Source organism: Callithrix jacchus, chromosome 11, assembly GCF_049354715.1.
Source record: "Callithrix jacchus isolate 240 chromosome 11, calJac240_pri, whole genome shotgun sequence".
NCBI classification, from domain to species: Eukaryota; Metazoa; Chordata; class Mammalia; order Primates; family Cebidae; genus Callithrix; species Callithrix jacchus.
The window spans coordinates 6,337,475-6,361,529 of NC_133512.1; the positions used below are offsets into that span (position 1 = coordinate 6,337,475).

General features: G+C 40.1%; 1 long non-coding RNA gene across 2 annotated transcripts in view; it reads right to left on the minus strand.

Moving 5' to 3' along the window:
* Positions 1-245: 245 nt before the first annotated feature.
* The window catches only part of LOC118143601 (uncharacterized), a 29,382-nt gene continuing 5,572 nt past the window's right edge, over positions 246-24,055 (minus strand). Inside the window, exons 2-3 of one of the 2 annotated variants that reach the window (XR_004727786.3) lie at positions 15,171-15,268; positions 246-1,711 (exon numbers count right to left, since the gene is read on the minus strand). This is a non-coding gene — a long non-coding RNA (uncharacterized LOC118143601). Of the gene's footprint in view, positions 1,712-8,817; positions 11,804-15,170; positions 15,269-24,055 lie in introns of those variants that run through there. The other variant, XR_013523825.1, reaches the window with a different exon arrangement.

Sequence of the window (24,055 nt, forward strand, 5' to 3'; positions counted from 1 at the left end):
ATACATAGAAGAAAACTTAGATAAAATACCATTAGGTCCTGATGCTAATTTTTTATTTTCTTAGAGATGGAGATATCACTATGTTACCCAGTCTTGTCTCAATCACCTGGGCTCAAGCAATCCTTCTACCTTGGCCTCTCAAAGTGCTGTACTTATAGATGTGAGCCACTGTGCCTGACCTGATGTTAATTTATAATGCTTTCCTATAAATAAATTGTTAAAATACTTTAGTCAATGTATCTAAATCTGATAGGTGTTGTTCAGAATTCTTTTGCTCTTCTGCTGTATAGATTCTTTTAATTCTTTTCTGTGTTCCTCATGCTTCCGAAGCTGTACTTGCCTGCCCTGACTGCTATTACTCAATGAAAATTCTCAGACTCTATATCTGCAATTGTTCCGTCACTTTAAATATACCTTTTCTTTAAAGTTGCTGAGAAAGAGCCTCCAGTTCATTCTGCAAAATACCCATCAGTTGTATGTTTACGTGATTGAGACATTATTTCTTTCCTCGAATATTCTGTGTAATTTTAGTTGCCACATATTGAGAACCTTCTAATGGAAGAATCGACACTAAATCTTTTATATCTCTTTGGCATCTCCTTTAACCCCTACGATAATCCTACAGAATTGATTGTGTGATCCCCATTATATAAACTCAGGAAGTCTAAACACATTTCTTAAGAATAAAATGGCAATAACGTCAGAATTTATACAGTTTGGTTTGGGTCTGAAGCCAGTGGTTTTTCTACTATTTTCCACTTTTTTTTTTTTTTTAAATCTCTCCTCTTTGTACCATGTACTTGAGATTTTAGATTTCTCTCTGAGATGGAGTGAAGAATGTTTGGCTTGCAAGTGCTAGTACCATCTCTTTTTATTCTCTTGAGAGTCTGTGAGTGTGGCAAAGCATGTGTTACTATTATGCTGTATAAGACTGCAGGGACTAGTACTTTGAAGTAGAGAGATTTACAGGGACTGGGCTGCAGATTCAATATACTTTTCTCCTCTGTTATTTAAATTACTGTGTTTAATCATAGTAATTGAGGATGTGGTAGTCTACGATTTTGTTACCGGAACTGGCCACTGAACTTGAACTCCAAAGGATTATATTTCTTTATACAGTTCTGGAAGAGTTTGGGAATAATAATAGCATGGGTGTTCTTCACATTGCAATAGCACAAAAATAAGGTGGCCGTGGATAGTTACTATTCAGTCATACAACCCACTGGGCTCTAGAGAGTTCGGTTTACAAAAGGATCTTTGAATAACTTGGGACTCATGTTACTAGTGGTTGGCTACCTAACTTCTTGGACAATTTAAATTAAAGAATAGCCCATAAAGAAGTCAAACTAATTTCAATTTATCTAAATAACTTGAAGAAAGAAAATAGAAATTTCTTCCCTTCTGTTGACCCCACTTTCCATTGAAAATGTTTTACTGTAAAGATATGGCCCAAAACATTATGTTCATTTCTCTTCATGCTGTTTTCACATGCCCTTCGCGTAGCAAGCACTGTTATGCCATGGCGATTACTCTGAGGTGTGGAAACAGGATGTAAGCCGTTGTGTCTTTGCAATGGCTTCCCATTCATCTGTGTCTCAAGCATTAGGAGTTTCACAGGACCCAGTGAGTCCTGATTTAGGTTAGTTTTATCTTCATGAAAGGTAGAAAATGCCGTTTCTTTTCTGGGTATTATTTTTCTTTATCCTTCATTCTGCAAAATATGTTACAACAAGAATTGTTGGCTATTGATATATGTTAGTGGTTTTAAAGTTTTTTATTTATGATTTATCTTATTTTATTGTTTTTTGGAGACACGATCTCACTCTATTGCCAGGCTGGAGTGCAGTGGCATGATCATGGCACACTGCAGCCCTGAGCTCCTTAGGCTCAAGCACTTCTCCTGCCTCAGCCTCCTGAGTATGTGGGACTGAAAGTGTGAGCCTCCACACGTGTCTAATTCTTGTTTAAAATTTATTTCTGTAGAGACAGGATCTCACTGTGGTGCCCAGGCCGGTCTGGAACTGCTGGCCTTTGGCAATCCTCCCACCTCAGCCTCCCAAAGTGCTGAGATTACAGATGTGAGCCACTGTGCCCAGTCTATTTTAGTGTTTTTTTTTTCTCCTTTAAGAAAAAAATCCCCTTAGACAGAGGAAGAGGAAAAGTAAAGGAAATAACTGATATTTGTGGAGTGGTTGTCCAGTGTCCAGTCTTATGCTGGGTGCTTACATAGTTTATTGCAATGTGAATTCCATATTAGAGATGAAGAAACAATTGCATTTTGATGATACAGACTGCATAGATCTCTAATTCAGCTTTTTTGTTGTCAGGCTTTGATGGGTTCAAAATTTGATAGGGCATTTTGTTTATTTCCTTTCATATTAAAACACAGTTCTTCTACCAGATCCCTAAAAATCTGTGGCCCGCAGGTATTGGCGTAGAGATGAGTATTAGTTTAAATATTGATTTCTGTTACGTTAATAAAATGGTGGCGGCATTTGTAGGCCTCCAATGCACACATTTCATTACCTAAAACAAGAGAATTTGCCTCTGGCCACCCTTCCTGGAACGAGTCCTGAAATTCATTCTGATTAAACCATCTTTGGTTTTACGTGCAGCCTGAACGAGTAATTGTGATTAGGGGTGAGGGAGAGGTGAAATGTACTGCTCTGTTTAACATAGCCCAAGTCAAGAATCCCATCCTTGGAGTCGAGACAGAGGCAACTTTTCAAAACGACATGGATCTTGAAATGCAAGTGGCAGGCTTTGAGGAAGGTAGGTAGATATGGGAGTCTGGGAGCCGGGCAAACCCAGCCGTCCACAATATCATTCATTCTTTCAAAGACGCATCTAGAGAGCACTCTTGCTAAGAATGGTTGGGAAAACTGACAAGAATTAGACATAGCTCCTATCCTGGCTGCCTATAACTTATTATGGAGAAGGAGGAGGCTAAATTAATAACTATAATCAAAACTTGAAATGCTGTGATGTAAAGGTGGCAACTACCTATTAGAGGGAGAAGGAGAATTACTTTTTGGTAGAAATAATGGAAAATTTTTGAAGAAGGTGAAAGATTTCTTAGAGCTAAAAGGGGTACTTAGGAATTTTTTGGCTGTGTGTGATATGATGCTGAGAGAAACTGGGACATGGGGAGAGTAAGACTTGTTAGCGCACAGGATAGACAGAAGGATGAGAAGAAGAGGTAATGTGCAGGACTTTAGCAGAAGATATAGGGCTCCAAAGAACAAAAATTACCCAATTTCACTGTTTTATTTGGGATCAGTTTTTCCAATAAGGGTGGTCAAAAAAATCAGAAGTATGTGGACAAAAGTATCATTTTTTGTTGGCTGAAATGGTAACTTCTATATTCTTTGGTGAGTTAGCTGTTTGTTCAGAAAACCAGTGTATTGCAAAGTATATTTTCTGTCAGTTTATATGATTCCTTCTTAAGAATTTCTATCTCTGAAAAAAGTGTCAACTATACTTGTTTACTTATATCTCTTTTGCTCTCAAAGAAGATACAAAGTACCTGAGCTTTCAGCTAAGTTTTCAACTCAAGTTCTTTGTTTCTAAATATTAAGGGAAGGGTTTTTCTTTACAGACTGGAGTTGGATAAAGTGCCTTCCATGGGGCTGAGGGTTTTGTGAGCATTTAAAAGGGCTCAGCTTTATGCAACTTTCCGAGGAAGATAGGTGAGAGGTTCTCTATCTAAGAGCCTCAAATTTCCATGATGGCTCTGATCAAAAGAGGGAAAAGCCATGTCCAAACCATGGGTGCATCTGAGGACGGATAGGCCTTGCTAATTATGTGTGTATTCTACTAAGCTGAAAATCTGCTTCACATCCTAAACACATGATAGACACTACGAGGGAACGTGGTTCAGAAAACATGCATGAAGCCTGCGAGAAGTCAACGAAAAGCTGTTTTCAAATCTACAAGAAGGAAAGCTAAGCTTCTTTCTTCTACATTTAAAGTAGGTGATCTAAAACTGAACCAATAAAAGAGAATTCGAAGTATATTTCTTACTGAAATCTCCCTTCCCTGCATAGATTAAGAGGATTGAGGACATCTCTGAAAAAGAAGGACTAGACAGTCAAAGTCTATATGAAGGTTGTGTATTTGCTGATTGATGTGTTTCAGACCATCATGGAGAAGACTACCGTATTCATTAACAAACACTTCAGCATGAATGCCTGCCTTTTGTGGCTCCTGCTGCTCCATGTCTCACATTTTCTGCCCCGTCTTTCTTTCCCTCACCCTCTCTCTGCATGCCAAATCCTTTCTACTTTTAAGTGTCACTTCAAAAGTAGCTTCCTGCATGAAGCCTTTCCAGATTCTTTCTTCTCCCAGTTTGGCTCCTTCTCTCACCACAATGCCCTGATGCACTATCTTATTTTACCTTCATGAGTTTCTGCAACATGGATATCTGTCTCCTTCATTAAATTGTAAGCTGCTTGAGGGAAGGACCACTCTTCTCTTACTTTGTGTCCCTCCTTGATTACTAAACAATCTTTATATATCGCTTGGGCAAACATGTGTATCTTAAATATGATTGTTTATATTTCTCATAAATATAATAGTTAAGTAGAATTGTGTGATAAATGCACCAGGAAATGGATTCCCAGGTCTCACAGCCTTGCAAAGTATTCCATCTTCTCTCTGGGCTGAAATAAGTCAATGACATTGAAAGTTAGAATTGTTATAAAGTTTATAACTAGTAAGGGTGATTAGAAGCCCTAAATCCAGCAAATGTTCAGCAAAGTATTTAGTGTTTACTAGGTACCTGGTATCATGCTAATGATGAACTGAATAGTCCCCCTCATCACCCTCATGGAGACTATTGTCTAGTGAGGAAATGGTCAATTCATATGCAAATTGACAAGTAGATTTACAGTTAGACATTACATAAGTGCTATAAAGAAATTAAACAATTCCAGTGCTTTGGGAGGAAGATGTGAGAGGATCACTTGAGGCCAGGCATTCAAGGCCACCAGGGCAACATAGCAAGACACCATCTGTACAAGAAATACAAAAATTAACAGGCATGGCAGCATGTGCCTTTAGCCCTAGCTACTCTTGGTACTTGAGAGGCTATGACATGAGGATTGCTTGATCCCAGGAGTTTGAGGCTGCATTGAGCTATGACTGAACCACTCCATTCCAGCCTGGGCAACAAAATGAGACTGTCTCAAGGAAGGAAGGAAGGAAGGAAGGAAGGAAGGAAGGAAGGAAGGAAGGAAGGAAGGAAGGAAGGATTCATTCAAGAAAAAAAGTTTAGAGAAAATGTGGGTTAGAAAGTCATTTCTGCTGACTTTCACAAAAGTCCCTTTCTGTGAAAAAAGAAAAAATCATTGATAGGCATTTGGGTTGGTTCCAAGTCTTTGCTATTGTGAACCGTGCTACAATAAACATTTGTGTGCATGTGTGTTTATGATAGAATGATTTATAATCCTTTGGTTATATACCGAGTAATGGGATTGCTGGGTCAGATGGAATTTCTATTTCTAGGTCCTTGAGGAATCACCACACTGTCTTCCACAATGGTTGTACTAATTTACACTCCCACCAACAGTGTAAAAGTGTTCCTATTTCTCCACATTCTCTCCAGCATCTGTCATCTCCTGATTTTTTATTGATCACCATTCCATGCAGCCATTAAAAAGGATGAGTTTATGTCCTTTGTAGGGACATGGATTATCCTAGAGTTATTTATAACATCAATAGGTTAGAAACATAACATCATTGAAAATCTGGTCAAATCACTTTGGAGGCATCCACTTGATGAGAGTGCACGGAAATGGGTCGGGCATGGGGGCTGGCATCTGCAATCCCAGTTACTCGGGAGGTTGTGGCAGGAAGATGACTTGAGGCCAGGAGACTGAGACCAGCCTCAACATTATAGTGAGGTTCCCGCTCTTAAAAAAAAATGTCCAGGCGCAGTGGCTCACACCAGTAATCTCAGCACTTTGGGAGACCAAAGCAGACGGATCACTTGAGGTCAAGGATTCGAGACCAGCCTGGCCAACATGGTGAAGCCCCATCTCTACTAATAATACAAAAATTAGCCAGGCATGGCAGCAGGTGCCTGTAATCCCAGCTACTTGGGAAGCTGAGGTGGGAGAATTGCTTGAACCTGGGAGGCAGAGGTTACAGTGAGCCAAGATCGCGCCACTGCACTCCAGCCTGGCACCTGGTGACAGAACAAGACTCTGTAAAAAGAAAAAAAAGAAGAAAAAAAAGTTCCAGGAACACAGTCCCCCAGATTTGACATTTTCTGAGAATAGAGCAGTTCCTGGCCAATGAAAGATTTCTTTGAAACAAAGTTTCCGGCGAGGAGATGGACATTCACAAAGATCAGAATTCACAGCACATTTTAGTATCTGTATCTGCAGACCTGTGGATCTGTGCAAAGCTCTCTCTGGGAATGGAAAGAACTCACTGACAGTTCTTTATTCTGGAGAATGCAGGTGGCAGCAGGGGCGCCCTGGGTGCCTTGCAGAGCAATGTGGCTCATTCTGTACAGACACAAAGCCTCTGCGCTTCAGCTCCCACTTCCCTTGTAGGTAACCAGAACTTGAATCCTTACCTGCTGGAGAGTCAGCGGCAACGGTGAACTTCTCAAGTGAAGAGAGAAGAGATAGCTCAAATCCAAAAGCCTGCTCTTTGGTTGAAACTGATGTCTCTGATGGGTGAGGTTGCAGATTTAAATTTACTTGAAACTGTCTAAAAAATGCGTTTTGTTCTTTTCTTTTCTTTTTTTTTTGAGACGGAGTTTCGCTCTTGTTACCCAGGCTGGAGTGCAATGGCGCGATCTCGGCTCACCACAACCTCCGCCTCCTGGGTTCAGGCAATTCTCCTGCCTCAGCCTCCTGAGTAGCTGGGATTACAGGCATGTGCCACCATGCCCAGCTAATTTTTTTGTATTTTTAGTAGAGACGGGGTTTCACTAAAGATTGACCAGGATGGTCTCGATCTCTTGACCCTGTGATCCACCCGCCTCAGCCTCCCAAAGTGCTGGGATTACAGGCTGGAGCCACCGCAGAAAAAAACCATAGAAAACCAGAGGGATGCCTTTCAAACTTCAGAAATAGGATGTACAGAGGAAGAGGACTCTGAGAGTTTGAATATGAACACAGCAGGGGGCAATTTTTATATGTTTCTTAGGCATATAATCCTCTCCAATGGATTTCTTTAGAGTTGATATTTCTTTTTTGTTGTTTCTCACACTGCTTCAGATATTTTCAGACAGACTCTTTGTTTTTCATTTTTTAGGTAAACTGAGCTGGTCCTTAATACAGGAGCTGCCTTCCCAGAGTCTTTTCTCAGTATATTTTGAATGAACTGCTGCTCGAGTTTCCCTGGGTGAGTAATTAAAGAGACTGTTCCTATTTGTTTTCTGCAAACACAACAAACTATAATTCCTTCTAAGGAGAGCTCAAAGGCAGGGAAACCATTTGTCTGCTGACAACCTTTTCTCAGAACAACCTGTGCTGCCTGTTTTAGCTGGGGCTGGACGTCCATCCTGGCTCCCAACTGGTACCCTTGGGGTGAGGCCTGTGGGGCTGGGCTTAAAGCATAGTTCTGTTGATTAGAAGCTGCCCTCTGTCTCACTGGGCCTGTGGAGTTCGCCTGTAGCAGTGCTGTTTCATAGGAATAGTCCCGGACTAAGACATAGGACCTGGAATTTAGCCAGTGATGAGCCCTGCTAGCTTTCAAAGGTCCCTGTGTGGGCCTTGGTGTCTTCCTCAGTTTAATGAGTGCACTGGATGCTGTAATCTCTAGGTTTCACTCTGACACTAATAATTTGTGATTTTGTCTTCCAATTACTGGTCCAAGGGTTCCTCCTGTCCTGGAAAGGGAGATACCATGGCAATTCTCATGGATCTTTCCTTCTTTGAAGCAGGGGTGAATATAGAGAATGACAAAGAAGGAATATGACCACAGTGATCGGTGCTATGGAGAACATGGCTGGGGTAGGGCTGGTTCCTTGTACTGAGTGGTCAAGAAGATGAATCTGCAGTCCCATCTGTTCAAAGTACAGCAGAAAGAAGTGAAGCCAGGGATGGAGTGGGGAGCAAGGAGGAATGAGCGGCCACATCAGAGGGACCAGGCCTGTGATCTTGAGCAGAGTGAGGCACCCAGGGCTCCTGGTTCCTGGCACAACCTCCACCGACCCCTCTAATCAGGGGAGCTTCCTGCTCCACCCCTCACATGAATGAATGAAGGTAGTCATCATCAGCATTGATTCTCTGTCACGATTTCTCCCGTTCCTCCCTCATCACCAAGGCTCAGTTCAGACACAATTTCTTTTTCTCATTTTTTGCACAATGGCTTTACTGAGATAAATTCACCAACCATAAAAGTCATTTTTTTTCAAATGATGACTTCATGGTTGGTGAACCACCATTCAGTAGTTTTAAGTATAGTCACAGAGTGATAGGCAAAATTTCTCCTTTTTGTAGGAGGAGGAAGAAACAAATTATAAATTGTGTGATTTGAGATATCTGTACTTTTAATTATTTTATTTTAAAATGTAGCTATTAACCATGTTTGCTTGTTTGTTTTGTTTTTTTTCTCTTCCTGCCCCTGATTGTTACTGCCATTATTGTGTTCCGTTTTTCCTTCTCATAATTTGTAAGCCACATATGCAACTTTTGTTCACGAATTGATTGCTCTTAAATTTTCATCAGTAATTTATACTCATTTTTTTGTTTCTCTACATTAAAAAGTCCCTTTAACCGCCTCACCACCAGAAAAAAAAAAGAAAAGAAAAAAAACCCTAAAATCTTCACATACAGTTTCTATTTTATTTCCCTCACTCGCACCATGTGGAAACCAATGGGCATTTTAATTCTGTGTTGTCATTAGCATATTAGATTTAAACTGTGTTTCACTGCATTTTGGCTTGCTACTAAATTTTTGGTGTTCTGTATTTTATCCTTTTAGGCTCCTTTTTCATTTTGGTAGAATATACGTTAATAATTCAGAGATGGTCAGAGAGGGATCAAGTTTCTGAGTGTTTGTGTCTAAGAAAATGCCTTTCTTCTTCTCTCTCTTGAATGCTAGTTTGGTTGGAAGCAGAATTCTAAATACAGAATAATCTTTCAAAACCATTCAGATGTTTTTAGAGCATTCAAGATGTCAAAAGTCTGATGTCAATTTGTTTGTAATTCCTTTAGAGATCATCTGGCACCTTTTTTCCCCTATTATAACTTTTAGAATGTCTGGTTTCATTCATTCAACAATTATTCAATGAGAAGTTATTATTTCCAGGACTCTATTCCAGAAGCTGGAGGTAAAAATGTAAGACAGAATTCCTATGATCTCCAGTTGCTTGCCTTGTAGTTGAGGGAACAAGTCTGTCATGGACATAGGGTGTGGAGAACCATGGCATTGGCAATGGGGAGTGGCTGAGAGTCAACATTTTAGATACAAAGGCAGGAAGGGAATCACTGAAGTGACTTGTGGCCAGAGACATGAAGGGGATGTGGGCACAAGTGGTGCAGATATCAGAGGAAAGAATTTCATGTGCAAAGGCCCGAAGATGGGGGCATGGCAGAGGTGTTTGAGGAAAAGCAAGGAGTCAAGATATTTAGTCGGAAAATATCAATGAGGGGGGAAACTGTAGGAGGTAAGATCAAAACACAGAGTGGGAGGAGGGCTCACACCCCGTAAGGCCTTCCAGACCATTTCCAACTCTTGATTTGACCCTGAGGAGGGTGAGAAGCCGTTGGAGGATTGGGATAAGATGAATGACATCTTGCCATGTACATTCTGAAAGATTACTCTGGTTGCTGAGTTGGGAATAGGGGACATAGGAATAAAAGACAGGAGAATGTGCGGGCTTGTTGCAATAATCTCACTGAGAGATAATGTGGCTGAATTCCAGTTGTAGGCAATGAAGAGTTGACCAACTCTATGTTTATTTTATGTAAATTTTATAATTTTTAAATTTGGAGATACTTTTACAGGAAACATTTACAATGTTATAAGAGTGATATAAAGTGCTCCAATATAACCTTCACCCAGATTTCCAGATTGTAATCTTTTCCACACTGGCTTCTCCCTTTTTGTAGATACATACTGTAATTTTTTGGGATCTATTTGAGAACAAACTGAAAGCATGCTACCTTTAGCTATATAGTATGCAGTGTATATTTTATAAGAACACATACAACCACATACAAAGGTCAAAATCAACCACATACAATGGTTAAGAACAGGAAAATAACACGGATGGAATTCTATTATTAAATCTGCAGATTGTGTTAATATTCGGTTAAGTGCACCAGTAATATCCTTTATTTTACAAAAGCCTTTATAGAATAAATCTGGTCCAGGGACTGTATGTGGACTAATATGAGAGACAGGGGATAGAATTTGCTGAAAGAATGGAGGTGAATTAGGGGAGAAAAAGGAATTAGGGATAACTGTAAGGTTTTTTACTTATGCAAGTAGAAAATAGAGTTAGGATTACTAGTGAAACTGCAAGGACTTTGCAAGGAAGAAGTTTATGTGTATATCTGGGTCACAGGAGTTCAGCCTGTAATATACTAAGTTTGACACGTTTATTACACCACCAGTGGATGTGTGAATTTGTTCTTTGTGATTTGAAATTCCATCTTTATGTGTTTAAATGTGAGTCTTTTCTAGTAGTTTGACTCGGCACTGGGTGGGACCTTTCAACATGAATCGTTTATCTTTTGTGTGTGTAGAAAACGTCCTTTAATTATTTATCTGAGCATTTCATTTTCTTTTGCCGTCTCCAGATGATGTTGGAACTTCTATTAATAGTTTTGTTCCAGGTTTTTCTTAGCTTTTCCTTTAAATCTTCCATCTCTTGGCCTTTTTTGGTTCTATCTGTGGGAGTCTTCTCAACCTTCCTACAAGCTCACTGATTGTGTGGTTTGGTACATTTTAATTAAAATAACAACTCTGAGTTTTATTTCACACCATTCTCTTCTCTCTGAGCACATGTAAAGATCCTTTTCTCCACTTTGCCCTCTTGGCAAAGCAACGCGTCTGTTAGTTCTTTTGTCTGGGAAATTTGGTATCCATCTAATGTGGCATTAGCTTTCTTAAAATGTCCAGTGACTATTCCTTGTCTTCTTACCTTTGAATGTGATATGAAGATGTCACCCGTTGTGGATGGAGGTACCTGAAGCATGTAGTTTCCTTTTCCAAGCCCAGACTCTTCAATTTCTGTTTGATTTGGGGACACACTCTCCTAGGTGAGTGCCAACTTCTCCAACCCTTATAACATTTAAACTTGAATAATCCTTCTCCAACTCTTCATTCTGTTGCCAAAACAAGCTTTCAAAACTAAAATATTGAGATGTCATTTAGTATTCTAAAGTTCTCTGCATCCCTCATAATTTTCAGAATAAAATGGAAAATCCTTAGAATGGCAACATGCCTCATCTACAGATTCTCACCCACGTTCTCGTGTGTCGAATGTTTCAAGCACAGCAAACTATTAGTAATTCTCCAAATGCACATCCAGGCCTTTTCCCAGAATCTTCTCTTTCCCTGGAGTGCTTTACTTCCTCCTCTCTGCATCCAGAACTTCAATGCATCCTTCAAGATCCAGTAATTGCTACATATCTGTACTCAAGCATCTTTTATTTATTTTGATGCCATCCTCCTCCAGTACATCTTAAATAACTACTGCTCGTTCTGAATTCTTGCAGCATTTTTCACTTACCTGTAGGTGTTTCTGTAAATAATTGATGTGCCTCTTTCTCTCCTTCCAAACAGAAGATTTAAATGCGGGAATGTGTTTTATTCACTTCGGAATCTTAGCTACCTATTGGAAAATAGACACTTAGAGTGATATCATTTGTTTAATGAATGAAGTAAGACATCCCAAAGTAGGTTATACTAGTTTGTTTTAAAATGATGAGGGCAGGGGCTCTGGTGGCTAAGGTCTACATGCTAATGAGAGTTTGGATTATTTAATGTTATTTTGTAGGGTTCTACAAATTGTGTAGGATTCTCACTTTCTAGGCTGGTCTCCGATGTTGGCTTTACCATAGGGTATTTACAAAACAGCCACAGAAACCACTTCCATATCACACTTCTGACATTGACGTCGTCCTTAGGCCATGGAAAATAACCACCGAGGCCCAAGCAAGGCTGTGAGCAAGGTTTTCGGAAAGGAATTGGTAAAATACAAGGGAATAGCCAATAGGCAAGCTTCAGGCAGATCTGAGGAGCTCTCTTGTGTGTGGGATGAGATCAGACTGGAATCATGCAGGCAGGATGGGAGAATCCCGGTGCACCAGGATAGGGGAGAGGCTTGTTTAGAGCTGCGAAGACCAGCAAGACCCGGTCTCGTATGTCAGGCTAGCTAATATATCAGTGTCCACAGCTCCCATCGACAATGCGAGGCCAGGGAAAGTTTTTAAAAAGAGAATTGAAATCATTGATGATGCCATTTGGACTGTAGTCTAGTTGTTTAGCTGTGCATTTGGGGCCTAGACAAATAAGAAACAAGCTGGTGGTATAATAGAGAACATTCCAGGAATGGCAGGTAAGTCTGAGTCATAGGATGAGGCTGAAGGAAGTGGGTTAGAGAGGAGGTGTGCCTTGAAATAGAAGCTGAGGCCAGCTCACAAAGGGCTCACATGTCATGGTAGGCACTTAGAGTTTATTCTTTTCTCTAACAGGAGCCAAAGAAGGATTTTAAGCACAGACGTGATAGGAGGGCAGGGGAAAATGAGAGTTCGAGGCAAGGCTTCATGATGACCTTCCAAGGTCAACTGCAGTGGTAAAGAGGGCATCCGCATGTGGGCAAGGAGATCCCACAGCCAGCCAGAGAGGCAGCCTTGCCCCCCTGAGAGGGCTGGCTCTGGGTCTGCAGTTCATTTCTGGGATTCTGACACCAGTTATCAGTCAAGATCCAAATGTGGCTGTATCCAAAACACGGTTAATCCAGTCAAGGCACTTTTTCACCATTATTTCACCATTCAGTTAACAACTCATGCCCACTATTTTAAAAAAAATTATGCTAGGTTTGCAAGAAGTTCAAAGTTAAAAACAAGTCCACAAACGACTAAAATAAAGAATTGAAACAGAGAAATTAATACGACAACAAAGGAAGGACTGAGAGGCACCTGTAAAGCATTTTGAGAAAGAACTGAGAATGTCCCGGTGGGGCTGAAGGGCCTGGAACAAAGTTCAGTCTGAGCTGACACCTCAAAGATGTGCAAGAGTGTGTGAATGGGGGAGTATTTTGGGAAGAGAAAGTGCAGCAAAGATACATAGGTGAAATATCTAAATAGCATCAACAAATAACTTGTTAACGTTGTTTTTAAAAATTCCCTGGCTTCTTGTATTTGGAGTGGATTGTCTCCATGGAAGCAGAAACTACTTTCAGGTTTTCCTGGGATCAGCTGCATTCCTTGGCAAAGTGCATTGGACAATCAGCTGGGAGAATAACTGAGACATTTGAACCAGGAAAATATTAGGGTCAGTTCAATGCCTGATTATGACACCAGCATCGCTGGCTGGGACCCTCAGAGCCTACTCTCCTATTTTCCCTTCCTCTTCTTCTGTTCTTTCTTTTTCTTATTCCTTTTCTTCGTTTTTCTCCACCTTTCTCCTCTCTCTTTTTCTCCCCCACTTTCTTGATGTCCCTCTCTCCTTCTTTCTTTCATGAATATACTGAATCATTACAGAAGTACTTGACACCTACTGTGTCCCAAATTCTGAGCTAGGGTATATGCTGTTTTTTTCTATAAAATTCAGTGTGAGGTGGATCTTCACACTTAATAATAATGAGTGTGTCTCAAACAGTCTATCCTGGGCACTTCGTAAGCTTCAGTTGTTTTCTCTTCAAAGTGTCTGTGTCCCAGAGCTCAGGATAAATTTCAAAACCTGAACCTGAATATTAAGAAATCAAAGCATACATCATCTAAAGTTGGCATCCAGGAAAACAGAGCTTTTCATTTGATCAGAGCCTGCACATTTCTTACCTGCAAGAGTTGGTTTTGACCACACGTGGCAGGTTCTGTATATAACACATGTCAAAGCCATCAGTTACACTTACACTTGCTGTTGTGACTGTGAGTGCTGGCTGCCTTGTTCCATGGCCCCAGGGCACGGCCATGGCCATGGTGTTTGCCTCTCAGGCCTGTCTGTCTCATACCTGGCAGGCTTACTGCTCGACAGCTCACTGTGTCTCTCAGACATTCTCTTGGCTTTCCCACAGTCTCAGGGACTGTTCAAAACAGCAAGCTATTATTCTGAAGTGAGGCATTGGAAGTATTTCTGAGCAGCATTTATCATTTTTGTATGTGCTCAATTTTTTAGCGTTGAAGACATTTCCTTTCAAGGTTGTTAAGCTTTGAACTTTCCATTTTGCGAAAAGGCTCGAAATTTCCTTCATTCTTTGTGGGCATCCAACTCTAACAGACACATAAATTAATAGACTAGGAAATATTTAACAGTCTAAGTTCAAACAGATATGTTTACTTTGGTTGAATTGATGTTGCTATTAATTGCCATTGAAATAAACCACTGTACAAAGGAATATTCCCTGGAGGATAAATATGACAGTGCTAAAATTAAAATTTGAATGAGAATTACCTGCAGATTTATTTATTTATTTATTATTGTATTTGGGCTCTGGGGTACATGTGCATGTCCTGCATCCTGCAGAATTGTTGCATAAGTACATACATGCCATGGTGGTTTGCTGTCTCCATCCCCCCCACCATTGTCTACATCAAGCATTTCTCCCTGTGTTATCCCTCCCCCTCCTCCCTGTCCGCCACCACTGTCTCCTCCCTCTCCTCCCCTTCCCCCCACAGCTAGCCCTGTGAGTGTTGCTCCCTTCCCTGTGTCCACGTGTTCTCATTGTTCATCACCCGCCTAAGAGTGAAAACATTTGGTGTTTAGTTTTCGGTTCTTGTGTTCGTTTGCTGATAATGATGGTTTCTAGGTTCCTCCATGTCTCTACAGAGCACACGAACTCATCATTTTTTATGGCTACATAGTATTCCATGGTGTACATGTGCCACATTTTTTTTGTCCAGTCTATCATCTTCAATTTGGAGAATACATTTCTTTAATGTGATATTGATAAAATCAGGATATTGATCCTGCGAACCCATCTCTTCTCAGGGATTCGAGAACAGGCTGTTATGAATATGCACCCATCCCCCTTGTACCTGCACAGGTAGGGAGGTGATTGTCCCGCTCTGCTGGTGGGGCACTGGATATAGTCATGGGGGCAAGCAAGTCATGTACATGAGAGAGCTAGGCATCTCTGAAAGAAAAGGAGAGAGCAAATTTAGGTCAAATGATTAAAAATTCCCATCAATCCCTAGAATAGTATCTCATATGCAAAGGACTATTTCTTATACAAAATATATAATCTTTTTGTCTCACTAGGAAACAATTATTCTTTCCGGCCTTACTTATTAGCTGTGAATCTTGAAAGCCTTTACTTCTTCGTTGTCTTCCTCCTTTTGGCCCCATCCTAGCTCTGGCTTGGCTTTGAGATGCTGGGAAGCCATCTTGGAAGTAGGGTGCTCATTGCATGAGATGAAGGGGTCTCCACGGGGCAGTAAAGGAGCAAGTGCCTTGTAGAGAGAAGCAAACTAAAGAGGAAGGTGGTTTTATTTTATTTATTTATTTATTTTTTTTTTGAGACGGAGTTTCGCTCTTGTTACCCAGGCTGGAGTGCAATGGCGCGATCTGGGCTCACCGCAACCTCCGCCTCCTGGGTTCAGGCAATTCTCCTGCCTCAACCTCCTGAGTACCTGGGATTACAGGCACGCGCCACCATGCCCAGCTAATTTTTTGTATTTTTAGTAGAGACGGGGTTTCACCATGTTGACCAGGATGGTCTCGATCTCTCGACCTCGTGATCCACCTGCCTCGGCCTCCCAATGTGCTGGGATTACAGGCTTGAGCCACCGCGCCCGGCCGGTAGTTTTATTTTAAAAGATGCAAACTCGAGGAAGAAAGAAGTTTCTAACCTCTTCTTTGTTTTCTCTCTCTCTCTCTTTTTTTTGAAATGGTGTCTCTGTCACCCAGGCTGGAGTGCAGTGGTATGATCTCGACTTGTTGCAACATTTTTCTCTTTTTGTTGTTAGGTTCAAAGTAATGGCAAAAACGGCAATTACTTTTGCAACAATCTATTACCTAGGTTGAAGTCAGAGCCCTTCCCCTTGAGAGTGGTGAGTTTCGAGGGTGTGCCCCCAGCAGGCCGATTGAGAGAGTTCATGGTTTAGCAGAAGGATTATTTTAGCGGTAGTTCGTGGGGCAGAATGGAGAAGTTGCAATTTGAGGCAGGTCAACTGAAAATCTTGCACAGTATTCTGATTAAGTGTGGCAGACCACAATAAAAAAGAAATTTAGAAGTTGGCAACATGCTGGGTTCAGGCCGAAATGAAAGGCAGCTTCTGGAAAACCTATCAGGACTCAGTCTCAGGACAAGTGATCAGAGGCAGGTGGGATCATGGAAGTTGACCCTCAAGGTTACAGTATAGGGACAATAAATAGGTTATGAAGATAATAAGCAGGTAAACGGCACCACCAAGGAGTCTCAGTAATAGAGCTGTCACAGAGGAGCAGAGCAGAACTCTTTACAAGAGCTAGATGGGCATAAGGAGAGGGTTGGCACAGCAATGGTTCAGGCAGAATCTCCTGAGATATGGATAAACCCTTCCTGATTGGGAGAAGGTTACTCCAAAACTTGAGGTGGAGATGTGGTCACAGGAAAGGAGCAAGAATAAATGGGGGAGCTGAAACATGAAGGGGCATTTCCTAGAAGGGAAAACCAGGCTTTAAACTCAGAAAGATGGGTTTGCCTGAGGAACAATCAAGACAGCTGAGTCTGATCCAGAGAGCTGGTGGGAAGTAAGCCAGTGTGTCAGGTAAGGCCAAAACCAGATATCGGGTGACAAGTCAAGAACAAGTAACACAGAGTACTTGGATGGGTCGGGGCAGGGAGGACATGGACTTGGCTCTATGTGCTTTGCTGCTTTTCTATAGCTAAAGGTGCTTTTATTCTCACACAGCCTTGCAAGGAATGTTCCTATAAATAGCTTGGGTCCTCGGTTTTGGTACAGGAAGAAGCCTCAGATCCTGGGAATAACTGTGATGTCACCATAACACATGGTGACTTGTCCCAGCAAATGGAACAGGGACGTGGATGAGGAAAGCCATGGAAAAGAATTGTAGGATTAGCATTCCTCACAGTTATCATTCCAGTTATTGCCAACTTGCTAGTCCTCTTAGAAAAGCAGACATTTGCAGAAATCTTGCAGCCAAAAGATGATGTTCAAAATACCCCTAGAAGATGTTTTCTACTTCCTACGTTGGGTACTTACCTCATGCATTAATCAATACTGGCTGAGCATGGTGGCTCATGTCTGTAATCCCAACATTTTGGGGGGTCAAGGCGGGTGGATTGCCTGAGTCTAGGAGTCTGAGACCAGCCTGCGCAACATGGTGAAACCCTCTCTATGTAAAAAATCCAAAAATTAGGCCAGCGAGATGGTGCACACCTACAGTCCTAGCAACTGGGAAGGCTAGGTGGGAAGATCACTTGAGCGTAGAAGATCGAGACCGCAGTCAGCCAGGATCACGCCACTGCACTCCAGCCTGGGCAACAAAGCAAGACTCTGCCTCAACTAATCAATCAATCCATTAATATTACTTATCATGTGGTCTCTTGTTTTAATTTGGCATAAATCGTCTAGTTTGTCCCATAACTATATGAGGTAGGTAGAGCTTATCTGCATTTTAGATGACAGAACTAAGCCTCAGAGAGGTTAAGCAGTTTGTTCACGGTAACGCTTCAAACAGTAGCAGGAGTAAGAATTGAAGGAATGCACTGTTCCCTTAGCTACATGTTATGAATATTTACTTACTCCTTCACGTTGTATTTACAGACTATCTTCTATGTTTTGGCTTTTGCTATGGATGCAAGAGTGGAAAAGAATAAAACTGTGCACAGTCCTTGTCGTCGGGGAGCTTATAACCTGGGGGAACAGGGACAATACCAGCAGCCAGCACCTATTTACCCAAGTGATTCTTCAATTGGCTTCGTAGAGGTGATGCTTTTCTCTTAAGAGAAGAAAAGAGAAGGTTAGGTAGATCTCATGTAGTGTAGGAATTCTCTGAGTTATCTTCTGAAAGAGAAGGCCAAGTATATTCTATCTATTGTGGAAGTCAGAGGAAATTCCCTAAAGTACTGATCATAGACTTGAGGCCTGAAGGATGAGTAGGTGGCTGGGGAGGGAAGAGAAGAGGTGTTGGTGCAAACAAGAGTTTGAGGTCTTGAGTGAAGGTAAGATGTTACAGACTGCGGCTGCTGTAAGCAGGGATCAGATGGTGCACTTTAAAACGTACAAATCATACTATGACAACACATTTACATCATGAAAGAAGTTTATAAAATTAGGGAACTGATCTTTGTATGTTGAGGAGGAAGTTACCTTTCTCTTGCTCATTCAATTAATTTCAAGACTATAAGAATCTGTTGCACTACTGAAGCATTGAAAATTGCATTAGCTTCTGCATCTTCATGGGATAAAGGGTTGATCATCTGATCAGAGCTCCCACCAGGAATAAGTGAAGAAATCAAATAAAGTAAAATACAGAAGTTACTTGCTCGAAGACAGTGGAGCACAGCTGAGGCAATCAGTGAAGAGGCCCTGACTCCAGAGGAGAGAAAAGCTCAAACCAACTTCTTTTACCACAGTAGCTTTTTAAATTCATAGCTGAGAATTCAATTTCTTCACCAATGCATAAGGATATTTTGGTGAATTCTGGGGCTCTGCGGGATGGGAGACTAAAATCCTAAGCCTTAAAACATCTGAAAAATAGAGCAAAGATGTCAGCAGTTTTATAAGACCAGGATTTGAAGTCAGGCCAGATTCATCAGAAAAAGAGGTCAAAGATAAGACTATTGACTAGAGTTGAAAGTACAGAGGGGACTAAGGAGACCCGGAAGTACACTAAGCCTTGCAAACAGGGCTTGACTCAAAATAACATTAGTATAACGGCAGATAGGAGGCCCTGCTCAAGGAAAAGAACATTACTTGGGACCACTACCTTTTGTAAGAAAAATATTCAGAACTTACTACTAAATTACTAGATATATCAAAGGATAAGATCACATAGTGGAAAACCGAGAGATAACAAAACATACAATAGAAATACATCTGCAAATATATAATAGAAAAATATCTACAAATGTTCTACAAAAGTCTTTTGAAGTAACTATGATTAAAGTATTCAATAAATCTAAGGAAAGATGAAGAAAATGAAATAGATGAGAATTTCCCAAAGTAGAATGTATAAGACTTACACATCCTAGAATTAAAAGTATTTCATGTCTGGTATTAAGAACTCTAGTTGGTTTAACAGCAGAATAGAAACAGCCGGAGATAAAAGTACTGATCAAGAATACATCCAGGATGGGCGTGGTGGCTCACGCCTGTATCCCTAGCACTTTGGGAGGCTGAGGTAGACGGATCACCTGAGGTCAGTAGTCTGAGACCAGACTCACCAACATGGTGAAACCCCATCTCTATAAAAATACAAAACTTAGCTGGGCATTTTGGTGGATACCTATAATCCCAGCTACTCAGAAGGCTGAGACAGGAAAATCACTTGAACTTGGGAGGCAGAGGTGCAGTGAGCTGAGATCAGGCCACTGCACTCCAGCCTGGGTAACAGAACAAGACTCTGTTTCCAAATATATCCAAATGGAAGAAGGGAAGACAAGACGGATGAAATGTATATGAAATTCAGAAAAAAGTAGAGACAGAAGGGAAACGGTTAAAATGTCTAGCATAACTGTAATTGAAGTTTAAGAGGAGATAACAGATTAGGACAAAGCAATATTTGCAGGAGTAAAACCAATTATTTCCCAAAAGTGGCAAAAGACATTAACCTATAAATTTAAGAACCCCAAACTGTATAAACAGAGGGGAAAAAAAAAAAAACAACCAGGCAAAAAAAATCTTAAAAAAAAAAAAAAAGACATGCCACCTTAATAAAAGCAATGGCAATATTGACAACTGAAGTCTCAGTGATGAAAAGCAGGAGACAATGTAATAACATCTTTAAAGTACTGAAAGGAAATGCCAACCTTAGCTTTTATGCCTTGCAAATATATCCTAAAAATAACGATGAAATGAAAACATTTCCAGATACACACATACGAGAGCTTAGAGAATTTATCCCTAAGAAATTTGTACTAAAAGAAATTTTAAGTGGAGTTCTTCAGTAGAAGGAAAGTTATATCCAAGGGAAACACAGAAATTGAAGGTATAAAAATCAGTGAATAAGAAAACTAAATGGACAAAAATAAATGACTAGTGATTGAATGTTAATGATACAGTACAATAATATTGTGTGGGTTTAATTGACAGGTAGAAATAAAATGCATGAACACTATAAGAAGGGAGTGAGTAAATAAGGAAGAGGCAAAATTTCTATTCACTAAAGACACAATTTAAATATAATAATCATAAAGATTGCAAGAAAAAAGGAAGAAGATACAAGGTACACACACTAAACAAAAAAGCTCGAGTGCATCAAGAAATTGATCTCAAGGAAAAATTATTTGAAATAAAAAGGAAATATCATAATGAATATATCACTTTCCTGTATTTCCTATATCACTTTCCTATATTTAAAATGTCTTTTGTAAGCCCTATGTAGCTGGATCCTGTTTCTTTAATTCAGTATAACAATCTTTATCTTTTAATTGGACTGCTTATTTACATTTAGTGTAAAATGTTACTGAAATTATGTGTAATATATCATGTTAGTATTTGAAATGCAGGATTCTATTACAGCAGTCCCAGAGGAACCAGATAATCCCACTACTGTGTTGCCAGATGGTCTAATCCAACAAGGTTATCCAACATGTTCCCATAGGCCGAGGACGACTTTGAATGTAGCCCAGCACAAATTTATAAACTCTCTTAAAACATTATGTGTTTTTTTAAAAAAAACTTTTCCTTCCTTCCTTCCTTCCTTCCTTCCTTCCTTCCTTCCTTCCTTCCTTCCTTCCTTCCTTTCTCTTTCTTTCTTTCTTTCTTCTTTCTCTCTCTCTCTTTCTTTCTTTCTTTTTCTTTTTTAGCTCATTAGATATCATTATTGTTAGTGTATTTCCTATATTGCCCAAGAAAATTATTTTCTTTCAATGTGGCCCAGGGAAGCGAAAAGATTAGACACCTCTGATCTAATCTCTGCATGTTGACATCCCTCATTTGGCTCACTTTTGCCTCCAAGTTTTGCAATAGGGCAACAGACTAGCAGAAACTAAGGCACATACAAGCACTCTAGATGCAAAATGTTTGTATAGAAAAGCAGTCCAGAAAGGGTTTGGATGAATATTGAGTGAACTAACTTATAAGACTGACTATAAACCAAGTGAGGGGAATGGGAAAATAAAGTGAAGGGAAATCCAAAAAGAGAGAAAAGCAAGATATATTGGCTTACAGCCATGGGAGTAGAACCAAATGTCATAGCTTCCTTTCTTTTTTGCATTAAGATTTAGAAACTTGGACTTAGGATATTCACAATGCTTCTCCATAATGTATAATAAAGAGTTTTGGGGAGTGTGTATTTTGGACACCTTGGTCAAATGACTCATTCTGCTAAGGCTCAGTTTTGTCATCTGAAATTCAGTATAAAAGTACATTACACAATTCATAGAACTGTTGTAAGCGTTAAATTAAATAAGACAAAATATAGGCAAGGATGCAGCGTAGACCTGAAACACAGAAGATGTTTCACATGTGTTTCTGAATCTGGCAATGATCATGGCAGTTTATAACAAGAACGAGGACTTGGGGCAAGTGATAACGCTGCCTACTTTACTCTCTTCAATTAGGAGTCAGTCCTACTAGGACAATAGCCAGAGGAAATGGCGAGAAGAACTTATGGTGGCACATTCATTCTTGACTCACATGTGAACACAATATAATTTCATGTGTCCTTGATAAAACTACTTTTCTACAGGGAAAAATAAAATGCAAGTAGAGAGATTGCACAGTATAACATGAGACAGCCGTGGCAGAGCCAACAAAAAAATGTCAAGTTAAGTGAGTCACAATTCCTTGAAATTGTATTCCATGCCCACAAATACAGAAGGCTCCCTGAGGTTGGGTTATTTTTATCTTTTTAAAAAATTTTTATTGTATAAGTTACAATAAAATAACCAATGCAATAAAATAACCAATTTTAAGCATACGATTCAATGAATTTTTATGAATGACTACAATAGTAACTAACATGATATAAAACGAAAACCACTCCTTTTTCCCACAGCCCAGACCTTGGGCTAAATGATTTGCTTTTTGTCTATTAGTTTTGCTTTTTCAAGAAAAAGAAATCATATAAAAAATATATAGTCTTTGTGGCTGGTATCTTTCATTTAGTAAGGTTTCTCAACTTTCTGTGTTTGTTACAGTCCTCTAATTAATCTTTTCCCTAATTGTCTCTCTCCCTTTTATGAAATGTTGATACCACAGATATATCTATATGTCTACGTGCTGTATATTCAACTGGGCTTTATACAGAGTAAGATATTTTTTCACACCTCAAAATGTTTTGCCCCTTATGAGGCGCTATTGCCCCATTGAGAATACATGATTGAGTATAATGTTTTTGAGATTCATGAGTAGTGTGTGTATCAGGAGTTGGTTCATTTTGTTGCTGGGTAATATTCCATTGTAAGTAGAGACATTCAATAAATGAATAAGAATAATTGCATATGTGTTACAAAGATTAGGGAGTGAGCGCATAATTCAATTACTGTTCTTTCTCAAATCTTAGGCTCCCTGATGTCGGTAAACATACCTCTAATAACACGATTGTTCAAGTCAGAAATCTGAGAGTATCAAGACACTTCTTTTTTCCTCATTTCCCTGTATCAAATCCATTAAAACCTGCCAATTTCTTCTCTTGATTATTGCTTGAATCTTGTGTCAAGGGATTGGATTTTGCCACTGTAACCCAGAACATTCCAGACATATAAAGCTATCAATCTTTTCTTAGAAGAGATGGGAAGCCACTGAAGAGATTTAGACAGAAAACCTGCCATGATCTTCTTTGTGAAATTAAAAGATTATGAAATCTTTTATAGCAAGTAATGAATAAGAATACGGTGAATGAAATAGAAAGGACTGAGAGTATTTGTGGAGAGGATCTCTCAGGAGTCCAGAGGAGAAATGACAATGGCTCTGCCATGAATTTGCAAGACCTTTGAGGGTAAGAGATGGGAGGCTTGGGAGACATGCTGCATTTTCAGTGGGGCCCATTGGAAAGGCTTAGCAAGGCCTCACTGCTGGATGATAACATAACTATAATGAGAAATTCAGGTAAACCTTCCTATTGCTTGCTGCTGCCTTGACTGAGATGATTTTTTTATGGTCAAATTAATCAGTATTCTAAATGAATTAAGTGTGAATATTCTTGGGTTGTTTGTTAATAAGTATGAAAGAATTAGAGAATTACAATCATGCCCACAAGAAAAACAATAGTACGCTTCATGCATCCACTGATCTTTCTATCCATCTTACAACTTTTTAAAGGGTTGCCGTGGTACTAGTATCCACGTATGAGCTCCAGGTGGTCAGCAATCCTCCCGAAGTTGTATGTAAATTGTCTTATCTGCATGCGTGTCTCTGGGGGGCAACTTGAAGATTAAGATTTGATTTTTATTTCTATTAAAGATTAAGAATCAATGGCTTACTGTGTTTTGGGTCTAGGGTATGCAAACATTCATAGGACATTTTCATTCTGAAAGCATGTAAAGTTTATATCATGTAAGCAGATAAATGACAAAGCCACAGTGTCAGTGCTATAAAGAAGACAGTTACAGGCTGGGTGCGGTGGTTCACACCTGTAATCCCAGCACTTTGGGAGGCCGAGGCGGGTGGATCGCAAGGTCAAGAGATCGAGACCATCCTGGTCAACATGGTGAAACCCTGTCTCTACTTAAAATACAAAAAAATAGCTGGGCATGGTGGCGCGTGCCTGTAATCCCAGCTACTCAGGAGGCTGAGGCAGGAGAATTGCC